Source organism: Sphaeramia orbicularis, chromosome 14, assembly GCF_902148855.1.
Source record: "Sphaeramia orbicularis chromosome 14, fSphaOr1.1, whole genome shotgun sequence".
NCBI classification, from domain to species: Eukaryota; Metazoa; Chordata; class Actinopteri; order Kurtiformes; family Apogonidae; genus Sphaeramia; species Sphaeramia orbicularis.
Genome location: NC_043970.1, coordinates 40,770,549 through 40,795,756, shown reverse-complemented (window position 1 = coordinate 40,795,756; position 25,208 = coordinate 40,770,549). Strand labels below are relative to the sequence as shown.

General features: G+C 35.7%; 1 long non-coding RNA gene across 1 annotated transcript; it reads left to right on the top strand.

Annotated features, from left to right (window-relative positions):
* The first annotated feature begins 3,355 nt into the window (after positions 1-3,355).
* LOC115433370 (uncharacterized) lies at positions 3,356-23,572 on the top strand. Its single transcript, XR_003937347.1, has 3 exons — positions 3,356-3,553; positions 8,445-8,451; positions 23,560-23,572. It is a non-coding gene; the product is annotated as an uncharacterized LOC115433370 (long non-coding RNA).
* The last annotated feature ends 1,636 nt before the right edge of the window (positions 23,573-25,208 follow it).

Sequence of the window (25,208 nt, the reverse complement as noted above, 5' to 3'; positions counted from 1 at the left end):
ATCTCATTTCAAGAAATCTTACCAAGATAATTTTCACTTCTTCCATTGGCAGATTTTTTTTTGCTTAATTCAAGGTTGTTGTTTTTTTTCCCCTTAATTCAAGATTTTTTGTTTTTAGCCTAATTCAAGATTTTTTTTTTTTTTTTTTTTTTTGCTTAATTCCAGATTTTTTTTTTTTTTTTTTTTGCTTAATTCAAGATTTTTTTTCCCTTAATTCAAGAATTTGTGTTTGCTTAATTCAAGATGTTTTTGCTTAATTCAAGCAAAAAAAAATCTGCCAATTGAACAAGTCAAAACTATCTTGGTAAGATTTCTTGAAATAAGATTTTCAAGATCTATTGTCTAAAAACTAGAAGCACTCAGAGAGCGCAGACCTCCGCCAAGGCAGATCAGTGCCCCGGATTTGGATGAAAATTTCAGGAAATGTTGATACTGGCACAAGGAACAAATGATTAAATTTTGGTGGTGATCGGTGCTGTCTTTTCTAGAAAAGCACTTGTAGAGCGCAGACCCTGATCACCACCAAAATTTAATCATTTGTTCCTTGTGCCAGTATCATTTCCCGAAATTTTCATCCAAATCCATCCATAACTTCACATAAATAGACAAACAAACCAACGCTGATTAAAACATAACCGAGGTAATAAGTTCTTACATCTCACTTACAAGTCGCTCTTTAGGTGATTATGTCTTATTTTGAGTGTGATGAGATATTTAGACTAGAAATGTGAAAAATACACTTGGTAAGATTTCAATTTTTTCCAGTGTGGGCCCTTCAAAAAATAAAAGTATCTGTAAATTTGTTGTGTGTGGGAAGGGGGGGGGTGTATGTATGTAGGGGTGTGTTCCTTAGGCGCCGTAATTGGCATGAAACTGAAAGTGAAACTTAACTTTGGACATCCGAATTCTATCTTCTGTGCCTCTCTTTTACTCCGGAGTTTACACAAAATTTTCACAACTTCTGACTTATATCCACTGGGCCCCATTAATTTGTCATGTTTATACCCCCCACCCCCTTTACAGCACCCCAGCAGAAACCCAACCTTAAACAAACTAGTGGTGCCCAATTGATGAATTAGCTTTAAACCCCCCCATCGTTTCCACGGTTTTAAGGATTGGAAGGAGGAAAACAAGGGTGTTTGTGGTACTTGTGATTTTGTTTGTTCGATTATGTTGTGGAAGAAGACGAATAGTGGACTGTAGTCTTATCATAATGGATTACATGTATTTAATTATGCAACACTATTAGAACTAGTTACTCCCTAGAACTACTTGCTGATCTTCCGTAAATCTTTGCTGCCGTGTTGTGTATCCTCCCAGGACGGAGCTATTTCTGCCTGTTTGTCAACTTCCTCAATATTTCTTCTTCAGCCTCATGCTTCGAATTGTCTGTGGGAGCAACTCAGGGCACTAGGGCACACATTGTTGCCAGCAATCGACTCTGTACGATCCAGTTTCTGACGCTCATCTTGCACACCCCTAGAGTTTTACCACCTATACTATACTGCCGCAGCCAAAATAAATACACCGGATCTAATGCAATCTGATACTGGTTTCTTCCCGGATTCATATCTATCCATAGGTGCACGTATCGGTGATGTTTCTACTTGAGCAAATATCACAGGTTTGTTGATAAGATCTCCATACCCATCTAGAAAAAAAAATCATCCATGAAGGGGTGAAGCAGGAGATCAGATACAGCCTGCCTGTCCTGTTCTAGTCGGCATGTCTTGTTATCATTCTCAGTTTGGGTTGTCTGCCTTTCTGTCATCACCACCCCCTCCTCCTCCCCTCCTTCCTTCCATCCCATTCCACCCTGTTCCATCAGACATGGCAACAGTCTCCTCCGACAGTATGCTTCACAAGCTGAGAGGCACGTTCATCGCCTCATTCATTCCCCAGCATGCAACAGTGTCAACAGCGGTTCCGTTCATGGGCCATTTTTCACAGCTCCTCATGTCTTTAACCTCGTCTTCCCTTCTGTTTTTGCGAGGTCACTGACACCCACTTCATAAAAAGCCCTGTAAACTCTCACTCACGGACTTTTCTCTGTATCTACCCTTCATGTTTTCCTTCTCCTTCAGTGAATTTGTTCTGCTACAGTATGGTGCAGTATTTTCAGAAATGGATGAGCGGAGGGAGGGCTGGGGCTGTAGGTTGGTTGACGGGGTGGAGGGTGAAGGGAGGGGCAGGTTGCTGGAAGGCTCTGCTCTGTGGCTGGCCTTGTCAAATTGATTGATGAGAAAGGCAAGCTTGTGTTCTTGGCAGACTGGGGATTCATCCTCCTGGCTGTGCTGATACACTTATCTAGGTTTAAAGTGGTGGCGGCGGCGACGGCGGGAGGGGTTGCCATCTCACTGCAAGGGTGTTAAGAAGGAGATTAGGCTGCTTCACATCATGCCAAATGAGATTGAGCGCCAGCAGACTTGCATGCTACAATGTCATGTGAACGCACGCGAATACATGCGCGTCGGTTTTCTCCAACACGCACCTAATCAAACGGGTGGGTTTCAGTGAGTGAAGGAGAGCCCAGGGGGAGGGATGAGGGAGCACATGTCGGGAGGCCATGTTTTCTGACTCTCTGAAAAGAATTTGAAAAAGAACACACCATCGCTGTCTAAATAGAAGCCAACAAAACTCAGGGGGACATCGCAAAAGAAGGCAACGGTTCTGACGAATGATGGTCCACCTAGGAGGCTTTCATGTACTCCAGGTTCCCTTTTCCAATGTGTTTCTCACACCTGAACAATACTTAATCCCAGAAGAACATGTATCCACAGATGAAGTTTAAAAAAAAACAAAAAAAAGTATATGGAACTGTCAGATTTAGGCTGTGATGATACTGCAGTAAAAGTTTGGTAAAAGCACAACAAGAGCATTACAGTAAGGGTTCAAATTTGGGCTAAAAGTCAAGGCGTGAGGCTGGGCAATATGTCAAATTAATTCAATTAACTTAGGTTTTTCATGTATTTATTAATTTCCCAAATTGCTTAATCCTCAGTGCAGGGATGCTGGAGCCAATCCCAGCTACCAATTGGCAAAGATGGGGCAAACCAGTTCATCACAGGACTAAAGCTAAGTGTTATTTTTTGAAAATTGTGAGAAAAAAAAAATGCTTAGAATGTTCCTCCGGTGAATTTTCTTACTCAACAAATATCTAAATGTAACATCTTGTAAAATGTTCTTTGTGAAGGTACTTAATACAGCCATATATTTAAAGGGGTCATATTTTGCTAAACCCACTTTTATTCGTCTTTGGTTCGTTTATTTGTGTATTTGGACCCTGATAGTTCATAAAGTTTGAATTTGAACCTTCCAGGTGCTGTAAAGCTATCTTTATATTCATTCCGGCAAAAATTGAGTGGATTTTTACAAAAGGTTTTAATTTGTTCTTAATTTGTTGCATCTATAACTGGTTACGTCACGACATTTGCACATATAAGGTAAAGATTTCTCCTTGTAGGCCATAATTGTTCGTCAGCTGCAGCGGTTTTAGTCCGTACTGAAAATATGTCCAAACTTCGAGCCAATTACCTAAAATATTCAGTTGTTGGTTTTACAGTACAGAGCAGCACAACCAACAACTTGGAGGGGGCGGGGCCTGAAGGGGCTCATGTGTATTTAAAGGGCCAGTGCTCAAAACGACCTTTCTGGTGTCGTTACTCAGAAATAGGGTTGAAGATGGACCTGTGGAGTTGAATTAATGAAGAATTCAGACCCAAGCAGAGCATTTACAGTTTATGTAGACCACAGGGAAATGTTTTAAAATGCGTAATTCCATTTTTAAAAAACCCGCAAAATATCACTCTTTTAAGTAGAAAGTTCTGGCTCAGCTTCCAAGATACATAAAGAGGTAGAAGAGCCTGCAACAGGTCAAGGACTCCGGCAACACTTGTTGAAAAGAACAACTTTATTTAAGTTAGACCAATGTGGTTTGGCTTTTGGTCTTCGTGACCCAAAAAGCTAAAAGCAGAAAAGTGTTGGTCTATTTTTAGAGTTAAATAAAGTTGCTGTTGAAGTCCTTGACCTATCTCAGAATCTCTTTGTCATTGTACAAGTAAAACGAAATTGAGGTAGAGCTCTTCAATTTCGTGCAAGAAATTACAAGGCACAACAAATGACAATACGAAGGCACACTTATTTACATTAGAAAAAAGAAAATAGAAGTACAACTAGAAATGTTTGTAAACAAAATATATATAGAATTATGTAGTGCAAATATCTCCAGTTTTATGTGGTATATAGTTTAGTACAGAAAGAGTAGTTTTAATCATATTTTGTTTTCAGATCATGTAGGTAGAAAACAATCAGTTAAAATGTGAATTACCCATGAAATGTAACATTTTGGTCAAAATCTATTCGTGCTTGGAGCTTCTGTTCATTGAATACAACATGTTGTTTGTTTGTTTTCTCTGACTACCCTGTTTACTGCAGTTGTGGCTAAGACGTTCCACGCTTTCAATTGATGTTATGACAAAAATATTTCATGAAAGTTCAATGTTTTTATTGTGTTTGTATGTTAGCAGTAGTGTTAACTCACCTGTCTTATATGTCCATTGTATGTCCATGGATTCAGCGCCTATTAAAAAGTTGAGGCATATTCTGGAAGGTCATGTTTTCATTCTTTGTACCTTTGGAGTCAGAAAAGAATTCAGCATTGCTGGCTAAATGGAAGTCAACAAAAACTTGGAGGTGGACGTGGTGGTGGTGGGCGGGGGGGTTGTAACAGCACAGGAAGGATCCTGTTCTGACAAATGATGTTCCATCACAGAGGCTTTATAGTACTCCAAGTCCCCTCCAGGTTTATTTCTTTGTTCGTTTTTGTGGAATGACCCTGAGGTGTGTCTGTAGCTTACAGAGTGAATCTAAAAACACTGTAAGCCTTTCTCTTTTGTGAGCTTTTGATAAATGCAGTGTGAAATTTGTGGGACATTGGAATTTTAGTGTGGCTGAATTCAGAATATTAGTTTGTGCTGTAAATAAATCACGCTTACGTCATTTAATTCAAAGGGTGACTTCAATGTCAAGATCCAGGATTGGTGTACCTTTTTAGTGACAGGTATCAATTTGCGTTAGATATTAGATTTGTCTTACATTAATGGTTTACAGCAGTCCTTTGAGTCGTAGTTATTTCTGTATTCCATAGTGGCCGGCCTTTCAAAAACAGAAAACAAACTAAGAGGAAAAAAGAAAAAAAAAAAAAAGCTTTGTATCGCACTAAGAAAGCTTTGATATCCTGCCTGAAAACAATAGAAATTTGGACGTCCTCAGTGCACATGATCAAAGGGAGTCTGCTCAGTACAATGATGGCAACGCACACAAAAGCCAACAAATATGCACTCAGACACACAATACGCAAACAACAACATTTAGGTCAGATCGAAAAGTTACACAGAGTTAGCATTGTCATTTAGGAAACCGTAATAACTGAAATTATACGAACAAGAAGTGTTTTAGAAGTCATGAGGTGCGAATGTCTGAATGTCAGGTAGTTTTTTTTTTTTTTTTTTTGGCCTGTGTAAAGTAGATTTTTGTAGCATTTGGATATGAAAACCTTCGACTTTCATCTCTGCATCGACAGCAGCTCCATTCCCAGAACACCGCTGGAGGGAGTGGAAAATGTTCTTTCAATTCTTTCACCATGAAAGAAAGTTCAAATTGCATTGCCACACCATAGCACTGAGGGGGAAGGGATTTGTCTTATAGATGTGACATTATCTTAATCCACTGTCCAGATCCTGGCGCATTGAAAAAAAAGATGTCAGTTGTATTTCCATTCTTGTGCCTCCTCACAACATGCACGGCTAATAAAACAGTGTGTGAGTGTGCTTTGGCTGACTTCAGTAAGCAGAAAGCGTTGCGTCATGTTGCACAAACAAACCAGAACTACCTTGAACAAAACTTCTCTGTCCAAACAATCACTGTCTTCCTCTACAGCTTTGAAATGTTTTCACATAACCCTTGTTCTTATGAAAGGGAAAACCGACAACACAACAGATGTTGAATTTACCACTCATTCATGTCAGTTTTGGTTAAACGTAACGCCAAAAAACCACAAAGCGTAGAGTGAGAAGGTTCATTGATGTATCTGGTCCACACCCCAGAGCTCTTAGCGCAAAGCAACGAGGTCAGTCTTCCCTCAGTGATAAATGAATGAATGAGATCTTTATTGCTTCCCATTACATCCAACCCCGGGAGAGCGGCAAATAAATGCATACAGCAATTTCTTTTTCAGCCTTTATTTACCCGGGGAATGCTGAGTAGAGGGTTTCGATGAGGCTAGGCTCTTTTTCAAAATACACAGAGCTGTAGCTAGGAATTATGGGTCTTGCACCCTGGAGGTCACTTAGGACCCCTCTACCATTTGACTTCCCATCATTTGACAAGCCCTCACTTTTAATAAACAGTAACACTGAAAAACACAACTGAAAAATGTAGAGCTGCCACTAATGACAAATTTTCTAATGATTAAAGGTGGGGTGCGAGATGTTTTCCTGGAGCATTTTTTACGATATTGCTGAAAATCCCCTTCACACCCCGATTACAACCAATTAATTAACCCTTTCATGCATGAATTATGAGAATCTTAATCAAGATTTTTTTTCTGAGAGTTTTTAATTCCTCTTTAGGCAAAAAAAACCCCCAAAAAACAATGTGATTTTTTTTTTTTTTTTTTTTTGTGTGAACCTATTTTTCAACAACTTACAAAAATGTCCACTCAGCTGGACACCATGCATTTCACTTTTGAAGCGACATACTGGGTGAAAATTATGAAATAAAACATTTTTCCTACTCTTCCCTTTTAGCACGGAGACTTATTCTTTTAAATTGGAAGAATTACAAACCCCCCTCCTTTGGCAGATGGATATGTGATGTCATGTTTTTTCTAAAAATAGAAAAGATTAGATACATATTGAAGGGATCAATGGGGAAGTTTAAGGTGGTATGGCAACCTTTCATTTCTTGTGTAGAACAGCTGACAATGCACCTTGACTCCGGGTTAATGTGTTTTGTGTACAAAAACTTTGTGATTTCACAGTGGAACCCCCCCCCCCCTGTTTTTTTTTTTCTTGTATGGTGGCTTATTCCTCTGTTATGTCTCAGTGTTTGTCTTATTTTTTGCATGTTTGGAAAACTAAAAATGAATATAAAAATACTTTGGAGAAAAAAAAAGAAATAATTTTTTTTTTAATGCTGCTAATCTGATATTTTCTCACATTTTAACACACTATAATATTAATATTAGTTACTACACACTCAGATAATGTGCAAAAAAAAACCCCATCTTTTTCTTTTCAAAAAATGTTAATTGCAGTCTAATAATAATTAGCAGTTGATTTATGCTCAAATATGTTACTGCAGATCAGGTTTATCAAGAACAGGAAAGCTACACTAATGGTATGAATTACAGTGTATGAGATGGTCCACTGTGTAGGTTGATATGCAAGTAAAACAACAAAATCCATAAATATACAAGAGAATAGCTGTAGAATAGCTGACCACTATGCATGAAAGGGTTAAACGCTCTAACACAAAAATAAAAAATTTTAGTCACCTGTGGAACGGACAAGACTGAAAAAACACCATCCAATCATTTTGAGCACCCAATTGAAATGACTGAACAACGATATGTCCATCAGACTCAACTGCCATTTGTCCCTCCCCCCTGTGCGTACCCCTCTTCGTGCATGAATCGTGCGTTCTCAGAGGTTTGGAGCACTTGTTCAGGAGTCGAAGCCAGAGTCAGAGCTTGGCTATATTAGTTATATTAGGATGGAAAGTTCACCAGCAAACGGTTTTGTCACTAACATAAATCAGTAGGAAATGTAACGTTAGTCAGATAGGGATGAACTGGGGCTGTTCTGGAAGAGTGGGGGTGTTAGAGGAGACTGAATGAGGTATGCATGGATCAGAGTTGGGAGTCAGGAACCCTCGGGAACAAGTATTGCATGTGCCAGTACTCTGGAGGCGTGGCTTCGGGGGGGATGTCTGAAGAAAGGGGTTTGGACTTTTGAATTGAGTATTTTCAAAATGTAGCTCGCTTGAACTGTCTTTCTCAGATCCCATACCCCACCTTTAATCTTTCGGCTAATTTTTTGATTTGTCGACTTATCTAAATGATGAGGGGGGTGAACTGGTGCACGCAGATCCGCAAACCAGGGGAGGGAGAAGATGAACAGGTGCGAACCGATCTGCGGAACGGGGAAGGGGTTGAATCATAAGAGCGAGGGAATGAAACTCAAGATGCTTGGAAGACGGGGGTCTCTCTCTCTCTCTCTCTCTCTCTCTCTCTCTCTCTTTGAGGTACTGCAGGTGCCAATGCCGGCATGGTTCCAAGGTGCTGCAGCCAAAAAATAAATAGGTAGTCAATAGTAAAACAACTCAAAAAAATAGCTATCGACTAATTTTGATGGTCTTTCCAGGTGTTTTTCTAATACTTAAAGGTTAACTGTATATACTGTATATGTGAACTAATGCTGTGTAATGTATGAGGGTAGCTTTAATTTTAAAACGTTTCGAATTTTATGAATGCTGGTACTTTACATCTTACCCAGGGACAACAGTTGAAAAATAGCTTTTTTGCTAATACTGGCACATTTACAGAAATGTTCATTCATGTGTACTGTCCTTGTTAAATAAATAAATAAATAAATGGTCGATTACGTCAGCTAAGTCGACTAATCGTGGCAAAAATGCACTAAATCTCCAAACATTCTCACTTGTTGGCAATTGATTTCACTTTCTGCTGGACAAACGCAGCAGCAGGTTCCCTTTAACCTAATGTATGATGATTCATGTGGTTTTAAGGATGCTGGTTTTCCTCCATTTTCCAGTAGTAGAGCTGGTGATTTTATTTTATTTCTTTCCAACCTTTGTATATTTGGAGTTTTGTAGAAATTGGGCAGCACAAACACTGAATCATATGTGACACATCAATTGAATATAAACTGTTTCACCATTTCCTTTTTTATTTTTTACATGCAAACAAACCCAAAAACAAGAGCTGGCGATTTTATACTGTGTGTAAGATGACAAACCATTACCAGCTACAAGAAAAAAAAAAAAAAAAATCATTACATAAACCAAGCTCTAGCATTGCTGTGGTAAAGGTTTGGGGCAGGTTTAGCAAAAGACAGTCAAAGCAAGTGTATTTATTAGCAAATTTTATACATAAAGTTGGCTCAGTGGGCTTCTCATGCATAAAACAAACATCCAGAGGAAAATAAAAAAAAAAGTGCACAAACAATAAAAGATAGAAATATAGAAAATTAAAAGACAGATCATAAAATGGTAATAAAAAACCAATATAATCCAGTTCTTCTCAATGCAACACACTTTTCAGTATTATTAAAAAGAAAGTACAGTGACCCCGAGGGAAAGTGCAGTAAGAAAAGAGCACACATTTAGAGCTCAATCATAGGTACATGGAAGGAAACGTGTTTTATTGAAATGAGAATTTAGAAGTTAGGGATACGCCTGCACAGTTACAATGAAAATGGAATGAAAACTGAAAAAGGCAGCGTTAAAAGTTCTAAACAGATCTATTCTCTAATGTCTGGTACTTATTGTTAAATAATTTTGTTTCTGACATTATATTATTATGAAGAAATATAAATATATTTTACATAAACACAGAATACAATAACACATATATATGTACATACATGTTAGTACACAGACATATCTATCTATCTATCTATCTATCTATGCACACACACATATATATATATATACTTGTACATCCTTATAACACACAGTGATACCTCTGAAAGATTTTATTATTAATATTTTCATTGAATAACATGGCACATCAAAGACAGAAAATTAACATTTTAGGAAATAAAATTTGACAAAAATGTCATAGTTATTGTACGGGCATCACGCAAAAAGACAGAAAGAAAACAAAGTATATAAGAGCTAAGCAACCTACATAAAAAAAAACAACATAAAAACATACAAGATTGTGTCTTTTTAACTCATTTTAAATTGTTTCATGCTTTCATGCTCAATATGTTATAAACATACACTGTTCCCAATAAAGTTGAACTAATGTTGTTTTCCTCTTTTATATACATCAGTATCCATTTTATCCACCTGCTGATTCAAACTGCACTGATAATTACTTACACTGTTTGCAAGTTTATTTATTTATTTTTTAGTTTTATTTTATTTATTTTATGTACTGCATGCTTCGTACCTACTCCTTGTTCTATGTGAGCACCAAACCACTTGGGAACCCTGTTTACTTTTGTGGCAATAAACATGATTCTGATTCTGATTCAGTAATCACATTTAACCAGATGCAATGATTACATACCGAGTCCCAGTTACACTTTATCCATTTAGAATAGAAGCCACTTACATAATCATTTCGCGAGAAGAGATTAAAAAAAATATTATTCCAACTTCATGGACAACAGTATAGATACTTTTCTTATCTTTGAATATATAACAAACATTCACTTATCTTTGCATCCTAGTGCCCTAAGTACCAGTGAGATTTATGGATGGGAATCGAGAACCAGTTCTTTTTGAGAACCGGTTCCCAGTAGCTCGATTCCTTTTAATCATTTGCCTGCCTGCTTAACGATCCTGCTTATCGATTCCGCCTTCGTTGTGCATGCACGATGACGTCACACGTACGCTGCATTGTTTTGGTCAGAACGTAGCCAACATGGTGTTGAGGCAGAAACGGTCTAAAAAGACGACACCAGGTCCACTTACTTGGAACACTGCCAAAGCTTCCATGTCTTCAAAAGGGTGGAATCCCTTCAATATCCTCAAACATTTGTCCACAGCATGTGAATCATTTACAGGAATGTCACGTATTTGATACTCTACTTAGCGGTGCTTGTGAATGTAGCGGCAGAGTGAACGCCAGGCCGGTTCCGGTTCCGATGTGGGCAACAAACATTGTAACTCCTCAAATACAAGTTTCCGAAGGTAAGAAGGGAAAAGAAATGAGGTGCACAACAACGGGAGACAAGCCGAGCCAAGTCGAACCGGTTCCACGCAGTAGAAATGCGGCAATAGAGGAATTAGTAAAGCTTCTTTAGTTTCACTTTCACTGTACGCCCCTTCACCCGGGCCTGGCGCCATCTGTTATTATTATTTGTACATACTGTATATATAATATTTTCTGTGCAGAGATGGAAATATAAATGACAGTTAATGCAAACACACCCGTTTGTCCTCTTTTATTCCTTCACCCAATGAGAATCGATAAGGAATCGGATCGATAATCAATATCGATAATGGAATCAGAATCATTAAATTCTTAGCGATTCCCATCCCTAGTGAGATTACAGGATTTTGTATTGTGGTTTGTTTAGAGTTAATACTGCCAGGCTAGTGAGTCTAATTTCATAGTGATTGAACTTTCTCCACACCATAGTCATCTGTTTGAGTCCGCTTTCATCGCATTGTATTGTGTTGTTTTGCTGCAACTGTAGAAAATAATGACAACTTCTCATCTGTGAGCAGCTGTCCTGTGTGTCCAATGTGTATTAGGTCTGATTTATGCTGAAGCAACAGTCCAAAATACAACATCAAATTGAAGAAAAAAAAGAAAAAATTAAAACACACTAGCAGGACAAATTAGTCAGCTACTGTCTAATTAATTAGAACCAGTGCTGTTGTCACGGGTGTATGTACAGTTTGTAAAATGTGGACTAGTGTTTACCTCAGCAATGAATAGATTTGTTTTGGGCTTCATGTAGCTGTTGTCAAAATGCTGCAAAATTATTAGCTCAAAAGTAAGATAATAAAAAAAAAAACAAAAAAAAAAAAACACAACAAGGAGAACCGCTTTTTCTACTGAAAAAAAAAAAAAAAGATTAGACTTTTCTTCACCTAAAAAATAAAACACATTACTTGATCAAATTGCCCATGGGCTTTATTACAGTGATTTCAAAAATGCCTTCTATTGTTTATTTAATATCCTTTGTTTTACTATAACTTCTACTTTAAATAACACAAAAGCTACTCTGTGGTACAGTTGCATTAAAAAAAAAAAGATAATTTGCATATTTGCAGACCTCTGCTAAACCCCACACACAGAGACAAAGCAGTGTGAAAGAAAACCATTAACGTATCCATTTTTAATAAATCCACAATTGAGGACAGTACTCCAGAGGGATAGAATAGTCATTACCTTCATATTCAACCCCAGTTACACCCACACACTGCTGGGAGTTTCCCAGTATGACACAGATTTATACTGTCTGCACTGTTCAGGCCAGTAGAAGCAGCTTTATAACAGCATACAACATTCATACTCCATGAATAATTGAAGCTTTACATTATGATGTAACTTTTACCCACAGCAACAGTCAGGGAAATGTAGGTGGGAAAAAATGAGTCAGTATGTGCCTTTAAGCATTTAACCCTCAAACTCTCCAGTGGAGCTAAGCGGTGGATAACAGCCAAGCTAGTGTGGATGCACAAGACGGATCCCGCTGGCCAGAAGCAATGCCCAGAGACTGTTTATATTGTGGATTTTAGGTCGAGGTTCATCGCAACAAAGACTTCACCCATCACAAATAATACGCAGTCCTTATCTGGATTAATAAAACTTTGGTTGAAACATAATAAATATTGAAATAATTCTGCTTTTCTGTTCAGCCTTGAGTTGAGGTTACATGTTTTTTTTTGTGCAAAAGAGAAACAAAGATAAATAAAAAAAGACATCAGTGTTCTCAAGTGACTGAAAATATTCAATATCTAACTTAGTTCTGTATCGGATGTCAATTCTTTTTGACATATGTTCAATAAGAAATGTGTAGTTTTGTATGATAATTTGTATAATTCCATAAAGACCCAAATATCCACTGGTACTGATGTAAACTGTTTAATACAATGCAAAAAACAAAGTCTTAACAAGTGTATTTTTGTCATTTCTAGTCAAAATATGTCATCACACTTAAAATAAGATATAATCATATAAAGAGCAACTTTTCAGTGAGATGTAAGAACTTATTTTTTAAGATAACAGTTCCTGAAAATCTTATTTCAAGAAATCTTACCAAGATAATTTTCACTTGTTCCACTGGCAGATTTTTTTTTTTTTTTTTTTTTGCATGAATTAAGGAAAAAAATCTTAAATTAAGCAAAAAAAAAAAAAAAAAAAAAACTTAATTAAGGGGGAAAAAAATCTTGAATTAAGCAAAAAAAAAAAAAAATCTGGAATTAAGGAAAAAAATCTGGAATTAGGTAAAAAATAAAATAAAAAAATAAATCTTGAATTAAGCAAAAAAAAATCTTGAATTAAGCAAAAAAAAAAAATCTTGAATTAAGCTAAAAAAAACAAAAAACAAACTTGAATTAAGGGAAAAAAAATCTTGAATTAAGCAAAAAAAAAATTCTTGAATTAAGGAAAACAATCTTGAATTAGGCAAAAAAAAAAATCTTGAATTAAGCAAAAAAAAAAATCTTGAATTAAGGGGAAAAAAAACCTGGAATTAAGCAAAAAAAAAAATAAATCTTGAATTAAGCAAAAAACAAAAAATCTTGAATTAAGGAAAAAAATCTTGAATCAAGCAAAAAAAATCTGCCAATGGAACAAGTGAAAATTATCTTGGTAAGATTTCTTGAAATTAGATTTTCAAGATGTATTGTCTAAAAATAAGTTCTTATATCTCACTTACAAGTTACTTGTAGTGTAATGAGATATTTTGAGTAGAAATGAGAAAAATACACTTGGTAAGATTTAGATTTTTGCAGTGTACCTGTTGATCCATTAATCCTATCAATACATGTAAATAATTGGTGGAAAATCCAGTTTGTCATCTTTTTATGGTCATCAGATATGACCCATTAGGACGTTCAGAGGTTCTGTAGTTACCATGGAAACACCATCATCGTCTACAACATTGATTCACCAATAAAACCCATGGAGTTGGATCAGTGATGGTGGATGGAGACACTTGGTTTATGTTCAGTTAATGAGAGATTTGACTGAAAAAGGCACTTTTTCTTCAGTTTTATCTGTTTTTCATTTGTTAATATGAGCTTTTATCAACAATGGTGGCAAGAAATGTACTATCCACAGTTTTTAATTGAAGAAATTCAAGCAGCTGGTTTTTCTAAAAGGTTAAGAATTTTCATATTTACCCAAGAATAACTGTCTGAGCTATTACACATCCTATAGTGATGTCCTCTAGATGGTCTATTATTTGCTGTGGAGCAGGTTTTTTATTTATTTATTCTTTTTTGTTGTTGTTTGTGGTGGTACTATTACTGTTCTTGTAATTGTTTTGCATTGTGCGCTTGCTGTTGAATTTTAGTTTTCGTGTTGTGTTGCATGTGTGTACATCTTGTTTGTTGAGCCAATTGTGGGAAACTGTGGTGCTTTGTTTTTATGTTATTAATGACCCCAGGAAGAGGAGCTGCTGTGGTGTGCAGCAGCTAATGGGGATCAAAAATAATAAACAAATAAACATCATCTTGATCAGTAAATTAAATACAGGAAAAAAACATGATTTATACTCATAAAATACAAAATACAGAGGACAGTATTATAAATAAATGGTGAAAAATGACTTAAGAGATGTTAGATATAGAGAAAATTTCATTTAGGGACTGACCTAAGGAACGCTGGGTCTTAATGGGTTAAAGTGCTCACATTATTCGAGAGTTCTCAGTTGAAGTTATAAGTTCACCTTCTACAAAACTGATTCACCAGTAAAACCCATGGAGTTTGATAAATGACATTGGATGGAAACACTGGGTTTATGTTCAATTATTGATATATTTTGCTGAAAAATTCAATTTTTCTTCAGTTTTCTCTGTTTCTGTTATAATAATCCTAAACTTTAATCTGAGCTATACTGAACATCTACATGATCAGTGAATAAAATATAGGAAAATACCTGATTTTCACCGAAAAACTGCAAAATATAGATGATAATATTATAATAAATGGTGATAAATCCCTTAAGAAAAGTTAAATATAGAGAAAAAAAAAATAGTTTGGAACTGCCACAAAAGTAACACTGGGTCTTAATGAGTTAAAGTGCTCACATTATTCGACTGACTTCTCAGTTTGAGTTGTAAGTTCACCTTCTACAAAATTGATTCACCAGTAAAACCCATGGAGTTTGATAAATGACAATGGATGGAAACACTGGGTTTATGTTCAATTAGATATATTTTGCAGAAAAAGTCACTTTTTCTCCAGTTTTCTCTGTTTCTGTCATAATAACCCTTAACTTTAATCTGAGTTTTAATGAACATGTACATGATCAGTGAATTAAATATAGGAAAATACCTGATTTTCACCGAAAAACTGCAAAATATGGATGATAATATTAGAAAAAATGGTGATAAATCACTTCAGAAAAGTTAAATATAGAGAAAAAACTAGTTTGGAACTGCCACAAAAGTAACACTGGGTCTTAAAGAGTTAAAGTGCTCACATTATTCTACTGACTTGTCAGTTTGAGTTGTAAGTTCACCTTCTACAAAACGGATTCACCAGTGAAACCCATGGAGTTTGATAAATGACAGTGGATGGAGACATTGGATTTATTTTCAATTACTGATATATTTTGCTGAAAAAGTCACTTTTTCTTCAGTTTTCTCTGTTTCTGTTATAATAACTCTTAACTTTAATCTGAGCTTTAATGAACATCTACATGATCAGGGAATTACATATAGGAAAACACCTGATTTTCACCGAAAATTGCAAAATATAGATGATAATATTAGAAAAAAATGGTGATAAATCATGTAAGAAAAGTTAAATATAGAGAAAAAACTAGTTTGGAACTGCCACAAAAGTAACACTGGGTTAAATATGACATTAATTGAATGAAGTCGAAGCAAAAATCTCTCAGAAGTTTTTATTTTCTCCTCCTCAGCTAAAAAGAATATGACACCATCGCCAACATCCATCTTTCTTTTGTGCTTGTTGACATCAGAAAATTGGTTACAGCGTACATTTGTTTAACAGCTCGACTTTAATGAGTTTCGAGCATTTTAGCAAAATATATAATTCAGAACTTTATGCTGCTTGAAAAATCATCTGCCATATTGTTATTCATAGTGTCTGAATGAAAGGTTACTTAAGCGTTTTCACATTAGTCTAAGTCCTCATTAATGTTTTACGCACTGTAACCCAGTTCAGACGACACAAGCTCGCAAAGACGACTTTACAGAAGGATATTCGCTCACGTGCTTCGTTTTATGAGCACCGTTTTAAATTACATCACCAGGTGTTTGCATTTTTTAGCGGATAAAAACATTTCCGCATTACACTTTAATTTTGTGGTCTATTTTGCAGAAATAAAACTTGCCAGTATCATGAATTTAGCATGACAATGAAGCAAAAGAAATCATCTCAGAAGAGTTTAACAGTTGCAATACACGGGGCGCTCATTCTGAAAACCACAGATTACATGTAAATCTCAAATCCAGTGTCTCTAAACTGCTCTGAATGAATTTAGTCAACAATAAATAGGAATCAGCCTTTAGCAGGGCTGGGAAATGTCTGGAATATATTCAGTGCATCACGGCTGGGTCTGTGTGCATGGTAGTACATGACTATATTACCAACATCGAGTGCAAATCATCATTTAGGGAATTTGTTTAAGCCGCTGGCGTCACAGTTTTGCTTTTCTCTCTCTCCTATTTCGCTCTACCTCTGACAGCTGTGAATTCATTGTAATGGATGGAATACCAGTGTATTGTTGCACAGAGCGTTGCATCATGGGTTGTAGCATTAACATTGCTAGGCTAGTGAGTTTCTTAAAAGGGCTATATGTTGTATTTCTATTTTCAAATATTAACCCTTTCATGCATAGCGGTCACTACAGTGGACAGCTGTTCAAAGGTGTTCTCTTGTATATTCACGTGTTTTGTTGTTTTAATTCCATATCAGCCAACACAGTGGACACTTATGCATCATCCCATACACTGTAATTCATACCATTAGTGTAACTTTGCTGTTCTAGATAAACCTGATCTGCACTAACATGTATGAACATCAAAAAAAAATCTTGTTTTTTTTTTTTTTTTTTTTTTTGCGTATCATCTCCATGAAGTGAGTAATAACTCGTGTTAGAGTACATTAAAATGTGAGAAAACATCAGATTAGCAGCTTTAAAAATGTTTTTATTTCATAGTTCACTCACAGTATTGTCATGATCTGTACCTGTGTGGCCTCAGCTCCTCCCTCTCCTCATCTCCTCATCATCGGACTCACCTGCTGGCGCTGTGTGGCTGCAGCCAATCGCCTTCAAGCCTATTTAAGGCTTAGGTTTGCAGCCATGCAGCGCTGGTCCATTGTTCTCCTCTTTCCATTCCATAACCCGGACATTCTCTCATCTTATCCAAGGACTCTGACCCAGGTTTTGTATGTTTTTTTATGGACTCTGTTTTTGCTTTAGTTCGTGTTAGGTTTTTTTCGTTGTGTTGTTTTCATTTTTGTTGAATAAACTTGTTATTTTTTTCCCTTCAGTTCCGTGCATTTGAGTCCTCTCTTTTTCCCCATCGTGACAAGTATATCAGTAAATGCATGTTTCTTTGCTTTGAAAATTAAACGCATGATGTCTAGCTGAGTGGATGTTTTTGTAACTTTGTGAAAAATAGTTTCACGAAAAAATTCAATTGCATTTTTTTTTTCATGCCTAAAGAGGAATAAAAACACTCAGGAAAAAACAAAAAATCTTGATTATGGTTCTCAAAATCCATGCATGAAAAGGTTAAAAAAAAAAAAAAAAAGTGACCTAAAATGACCATCGTAGTCTTTAGAATAAAGAGCTGTGAAGTTCTGCAAAAGATGTTAATGTATTTGATTATAGAGACATGAACTGAATTAGTTTCAAGTGTCATACTGGAAAAAATCTAAATTTTACCAAGTGTAATTTTCCTCATTTCTAGTAAAAATATCTCATCATACTTAAAATAAGACATAATCACCTAAAGAGTAATTTTTCAATGAGATATAAGAACTTATTTGTAGACAATAGATCTGGAAAATCTTATTTCAAGAAATCTTACTAAGATAATTTTCACTTATTCCATTGGCAGATTTTTTTTGCTTGAATTTGCTTGAATGATAAATCACTCAAGAAAGGTTAGATATAGAGAAAATTTCAATTTGGAAGTGGCATATAAGTAACGCTGGGTCTTTACAGGTAAAACTCATATTATTCTACTGAGTTCTCGATTTAACCCTTTCATGCACAAATTATGAGAACCATAATCAAGATTTTTTTTCTTTTTCCTGAGAGTTTTTATTCGTCTTCAGGCATGAAAAAAAAAAAACCACAACAATGCAATTGAATTTTTTTATGAACCTATTTTTCATTGAGTTCCAAAAATGTCCACTCAGCTTGACAGACACCATGCATTTAATTTCCGAAGCAAAGAAACATGCATTTACTGATATACTGTGTGAGAACTATGAAATAAAAACATTTTTAATGCTGCTAATCTGATGTTTTCTCACATTTTAACATACTCTAATACTAGTTATTAATCATGTCATGGAGATGATATGCAAAAAAAACCCCAACATTTGGTTTAACCCTTTCATGCATAGTGGTCAGTACAGTGGACAGTTATTCAAAGCTCTTCTCTTGTATATTTATGGATTTTGTTGTTTTAGTTCCATATCAGCCAACACAGTGGACGCTTATGCATCATCCCATGCACTGCAATTCATACCATTAGTGTAACTTTGCTGTTCTATATAAACCTGATCTGCAGTGACATGTTTGAGTGTTGAAGGGGTGGGATTAAATAAATTATACTTCCTCCCACTCCTTTTTGAATGTGCAAATGAAGTCATGTATATGTACAAGTTTTGTTTTTGTTTTTTTGTTTTCTTCCATGACCTCTTACTACATGTTTTATTTCTAAAGGCTAAGTAAGATTACTTTGTCTTGTTGCATATCTGAAGTAAACTAAGCTAAAAAAAACAAAACAAAACAAAAAAGCAATTGCTTGTTATTGTTACTAAACTGCAATTAACTGTTTATTTTTTAACAAAAAAGTTTTTTTTTTGTTTTTTTTTTTTGTTTTTTTGCATATTATCTCCATGAAGTGAGAAATGACTAGTATTAGAGTATGTTAAAATGTGAGAAAACAGTAGAATAGCAGCCTTAAAAGGTTTCTATTTCACAGTTTTCACACGATACAGGGTGGGGAAGCAAAATGTACAATATTTTGAGGCAGGGATTGAAAGACAGTGTATGACCAATTAGTTTATTGAAAGTCATGAGAATTTATTTGCCACAAGAAAATGTACATAATAGAAAATGTTTTTATTCTATGTGTCCTCCTTCTTTCTCAATAACTGCCTTCACACGCTTCCTGAAACTTGCGCAAGTGTTCCTCAAATATTCGGGTGACAACTTCTCCCATTCTTCTTTAATAGTATCTTCCAGACTTTCTGGTAATAGTTTTGCTCATAGTCATTCTCTTCTTTCCATTATAAACAGTCTTTATGGACGCTCCAACTATTTTTGAAATCTCCTTTGGTGTGACGAGTGCATTCAGCAAATCACACACTCTTTGACGTTTGCTTTCCTGATTACTCATATGGGCAAAAGTTTGTGAAAAGGTATGGATAATAGTGTTAGGTATGATTATGACATCAATATATGTTTGGTTTCAGAACAATTGACGTAGTGCCTGCTGAGAAAAAACAACTAAATGTTCATTGTAAATTTTGCTTCCCCACCCTTTATATCAGTAAATTCACATTTCCTTGCTTCAAAAATTAGATGCATGGTGTCAAGCTGACATTTTTGGAACTCCATGAAAAATAGGTTCATAAGAAAATATTCAGTCGCATTGTGTTTTTTCATGCCTAAAGAGGAATAAAAAACGTTCAAACATGTTAATGCAGATCAGGTTTATGTAGAACAGCAAAGTTACAATAATGGTATGAACTGCAGTGTATGGGATGATGCGTAAGTGTCCACTGTGTTGGCTGATATGGAATTAAAACAATAAAACACATGAATATACAGGGGTTGGACAAAATAATGGAAACACCTTCACCTCAAGATGATAATGCCCCAATCCATACAGCTAGAATTGTTAAAGAATGGCATGAGGAACATTCTAATGAAGTTGAGCATCTCGTATGGCCGGCACAGTCCCCAGACCTCAACATTATTGAGCATTTATGGTCAGTTTTAGAGATTCAAGTAAGACGTCGATTTCCACCGCCATCGTCTCTAAAAGAGTTGGAGGGTATTCTAACTGAAGAATGGCTTAAAATTCCTTTGGAAACAATTCACAAGTTGTATGAATCAATACCTCGGAGAATTGAGGCTGTAATTGCCGCAAAAGGCGGACCTACACCATATTAAATTATATTTTGTTGATTTTTTTTAAGGTGTTTCCATTATTTTGTCCAACCCCTGTACAAGAGAACACCTTTGAACAGCTGTCCACTGTAGTGACCACTATGTATGAAAGGGTTAAACTATAAATTCCCTTCCTTCTTTACCTTTCTAGTTTGATTTTCAACTCTTACATCGCTGAAGTTGTTGTTGTTGTCGAGTTTGCAGTGTTTTCCATGATCTAACTACCGAAGCACAATCAAACACATGAACACCTACTCAGTCTGAATGCCAGAAGTTTGTCTAAAGAGGGTTTCTGTAGATACATCAAACGTCAACTCGGCCAGCGCCAACCCATGAGGAGTCCCATGGGCAGTCCTGACATTCATTTCAAAAATCTACTTTACATCCAAACTGGGTTAGTCTATAGCGCTTGAATCCTCCAAAACAGATGGGGCTGTACACAGCTGTGAGTCCTAATTGATCGCATGCTACTTCAAGCACACATCTCATCTTAAAAGAGCAATTTTGGAATTTACATTTGGCCCGTAGTTGTGTGGTTCTGCCAATTGATATTTAACTCGACTAATATGATTATTCCTGCCACGAGGGATGATCTGCCCAGGATAAATCATTTTTTATGAGTAAAACACCGGTCTCAAATCTAATCTTTACCTAAGTTTGGACTCCCTTGATTAGATTTGCATTAAATTTGGTTTTATCATGTTCAGCAAATTTGCTTCAAGTTATAAGCAATTATGCAATGTGCCACACTACTCATGAATCAAGGGTTAGATGATGTGGATTATGTGTGGCCTGCATGGTTTGCTGTTTGTTTTATGCAAAGAGTGGCTGAGAAGAATAAGAAATGAAATATTTGGTTGAATGATAAACCCTTATTCTACCAACTAATATACACTGAACAAAAATATAAACGCACCGCTTTTGTTTTTGCTCCCATTTTTCATGAGCTGAACTCAAAGATCTAAAACTTTTTTTATGTACACAAAAGGCCTATTTCTCTCAAATATTGTTCATAAATTTGTCTAAATCTGTGTTAGTGAGCACTTCTCCTTTGTCCTTTGCTGAGATAATCCATCCACCTCACAGGTGTGGCATATCAAGATGCTGATTAGACAGCAGGATTATTGCACAGGTGTGACTTAGGCTGGCCACAATAAAAGGCCACTCTAAAATGTGCACTTTTACTGTATTGGGTGGTCCAGGGGGGTCAGAAAACCAGTCAGTATTTGGTGTGACCACCATTTTCCTCGCACAGTCTTCTTCATGAATTCTCTGAAACAGCTTTGGAGATGGTTTATGGTAGAGAAATGAACATTCAGTTCACAGGCAAAAGCTCTGGTGGAGATTCCTGAAGTCAGCATGCCGATTTCATATTCCCTCAAAACTTGTGACATCTGTGGTATTGTGCTGTGTGATAAAACTGCACATTTTGGAGTGGCCTTTTATTGTGGCCAGCCTAAGGCACACCTGTGCAAAAATCCTGCTGTCTAATCAGCATCTTGATATGCCACACCTGTGAGGTGGATGGATTATCTCAGCAAAGAAGAAGTGTTCACTAACACAAATTTAGACAGATTTGGGAACAATATTTGAGAGAAATAAACCTTGTGTGTACACAGAAAAAGTTTTAGATCTTTGAGTTCAGCTCATGAAAAATGGGAGCAAAAACAAAAGTGGTGCGTTTATATTTTTGTTCAGTGTAGAAGTCTAGTCCAATCAATGTTTTACAACTACTACAACTAATAATAATAGCTTTATTTATATAGCAGCTTTTAAAAACAAAGTTTACAAAGTGCTTTTGACAGACAAAGTAGAGGGCACAACAGCAGGATACAAGATGCAAGTAAAAACACTAAAACAGAAGCAACACAATAAGAGAGATGCGTACAACAAATGCAGAAACATGACACTTCGAATAAATTAAATGAATCGGAATAAAGAGGGCAGGGATAATGTAACATGATGCTGTCAAATCAATGTAAAAATAAAGGAGTGAGATAAAACAATATCATATATGAGAATATAAATTGATAATCAAACAGGATAGGATTCATATTTCAAAAATTAAAAATTAAACTACATACAGGAATTTAAAAATGCCATGAAATAATCAAAGAAAGCACTGTTTGAATTTAGAATTTGTGATACTGATATGTTGAGCAATAAAGCAAAATAAGAGCTATAACAAGTGCATTTAAAGGGGTCATATTTCTCTAAACCCACTTTTATTAGTCTTTGGTTCATTTATTTGTGTATTTGGACTCTAATAGATCATGAAGTTTGAATTTGAACCCTCCAGGTGCTGCAAAGCTATCTTTAGATTCATTTTGGCAAAAATCAAGTGCATTTCTACAACCCCTTTCAATTCCTGCTTAATTTTGTTACATTTTATAACTAGTTACGTCACAACATTTGCACATATAAGGTCCAGAATTCCAACAAATATTTCTCCGAGTACAACATAATTGTTTATCAGCAGCAGCGGTTGTAGTCCAAACTTCGAGCCAATTACCGAAAATGTTCAGTTGTTGGTTGAACGCGACAGAGCAGCACAGCCAACAACCTGGAGGGGGTGGGGCTTGAAGTGGCTCATTTGCATTTAAAGGGCCAGCGCTCAAAACAACCTTCACCACCAGTGTGCACGGACAACTATGAAGCAGATGTGTATATCAGTGGTTGGTGTTAAACTCTGGAATTCTCTGAAGGACTGCAAAAACATATTCCAACTGAAAAAAGTGTAAAGACAGAACAATGAGATTATATGAACAGTTCTAAGTTTTTACATTTTGCTTCATATTTGTTTGCATATTGTGACGTATTTATTTACTTATTTTGGTCTGGTATTGTAATTGTTTTGCATCATTTCGTCAGGCATATATTTAACTATGCTTTGTACTTCCTGGACATGTGGTTTTGCACTTGGTTTTGTATTCATTTTTTGTCTTTGGATGTATTTTGTTTGGTTTGTCTGACTTTATGCAGTAAGACTTTATAGCTAGTTGTGTATGGCTAAGCATTAAGGCTATTATTATTTAGAAGGGGGCAGGAAATATAAGATTTTCTTCATCCTGATCCTTTTCGAGCATGGGTGTGTACTTGTTTGTTCACTTGATGATTGTTGAATGCTGATGAAATGCACAACCATGAACAAAAAAAAAAAAAAAAAAAATATATATATATATATATATATATATATATATATATATATATATATATAGTTGAAGATGGGTCTGTGGAGTTGAATTAATGAAGAATTCAGGCCCAAGCAGAGCATTTACAGTTTATGTAGACCACAGGGAAATCTTTTAAAATACATAATTCCATTTTTTTTTTTTTTTTTTTTTTTTTTAAAGCAAAATATCACTCCTTTAACCCCCCGGTATCCGGGTGCATCTTTTAGGCACACTTTGCACTTCCTGATAAAAAGAATTCATTTTATTTTTCACAATTTAAATAAGGTTAGAATTCAAAAGTTGTTCATTTTTGCATGATCTTTAAAATTCTGGCCACCAACTAAAATGTGCACATTGTAAACAAAAGAAAATTACAAGACTAGCATCTGTCTCCCAAGTGTGCCTAAAACGCACTATTTCTTCCACTTGTATGATTAGGGCTGACCTTGATTTACAAAAATAAAATCAAATTAGAGCAGAAAAATAAATCAATATATAATATTTAATAGTTTGATTTATAGGTGTGCATTTTACGCACACTTGGTGACAGATGCTAGTATTTTTGAACATTTGACCTAGCGCCAAAAATAATAATGCAAATTAACCGATGTTGGAGTTAATCATTGACTTATGCCAGGATGAAAAAAATCTAATAATATGTGATCCACTTTTTATGTAGTATATTGGAAAAAAAAAACATTTTTTTTGTGTGTTTTTTGCATCCAAAACAAATGGTTTGTTTACATTACAAACACGGCATTTAAAGGGTTAAAAAATGTGACAATTATTGAGTTTTTGGTGTTTTTATTTACGGCACAAGTTGATGAAATAGAAAAAATTGTAAAATAATTAAAAACAAATTGTATGAAAATTTTATTTGACATTATTCCACAAGTGTGCCAAAAAGGCACACTTAGTGCTTAGTAAGGGTCTTGCTGGACGGGATACCGGAGGGTTAATTATTTGGTGTATTTTACCTCATATTTTCATTACACTGCAGTGCTTTAACTCTACCTCTACCCCTTGCCAATGATAATGAAGTGCAGAGTTTTTACACCAGAGAGTCATCTCACAATCACACAGAAAAAAAAAAAAAAAAATCTGTTATGTTGTTATGAGCAGCCTTAGTAGTACAGGGAGGTGTGAGATTAGATCGTGCTAATTCTACCAGATGTTAATTTTCTGTTTTTCCTTCCTACTTTTTTTCAGTATTTGAGAAAGTAATTCCTAAAATGTATAATAATTATCACTAATGCTTAGTTTTTATTATTATTCTTATTATTTATGGTTAGCCCACACACCAGCTGCAGGAGACATATAGGAGTATTGTTATGTGACAATGCTTCCCAAAAGAGCAATATAATCTCATTTGTTACTGAGATTAGCTGAGCTACTTTACCTTGACTGTGTTCTCTGTCCTATGCGGTAAACAGTGTGAGTCACTTATGTGAAATGATGCAACAAAACAAGATCAGGGCGGTGAGTGTTGCCCTTCACAGCATCCTACACATTAATGTAATAAAACTGTAGCCCATCGTGCATAGAAATAAACACAATAGGCGGCAAAACAATAGATAACGTAGTGTATTCTCAAACATGCGCCAACGTTTAAATGAATACGTTCCGGTTTAGGAGACCAAGATGTTACACGACTGAGTCTATTCTGCAGAGATGTTTCATCACCGGTTGGATAAAAAGAAAGTAATTTAAACAC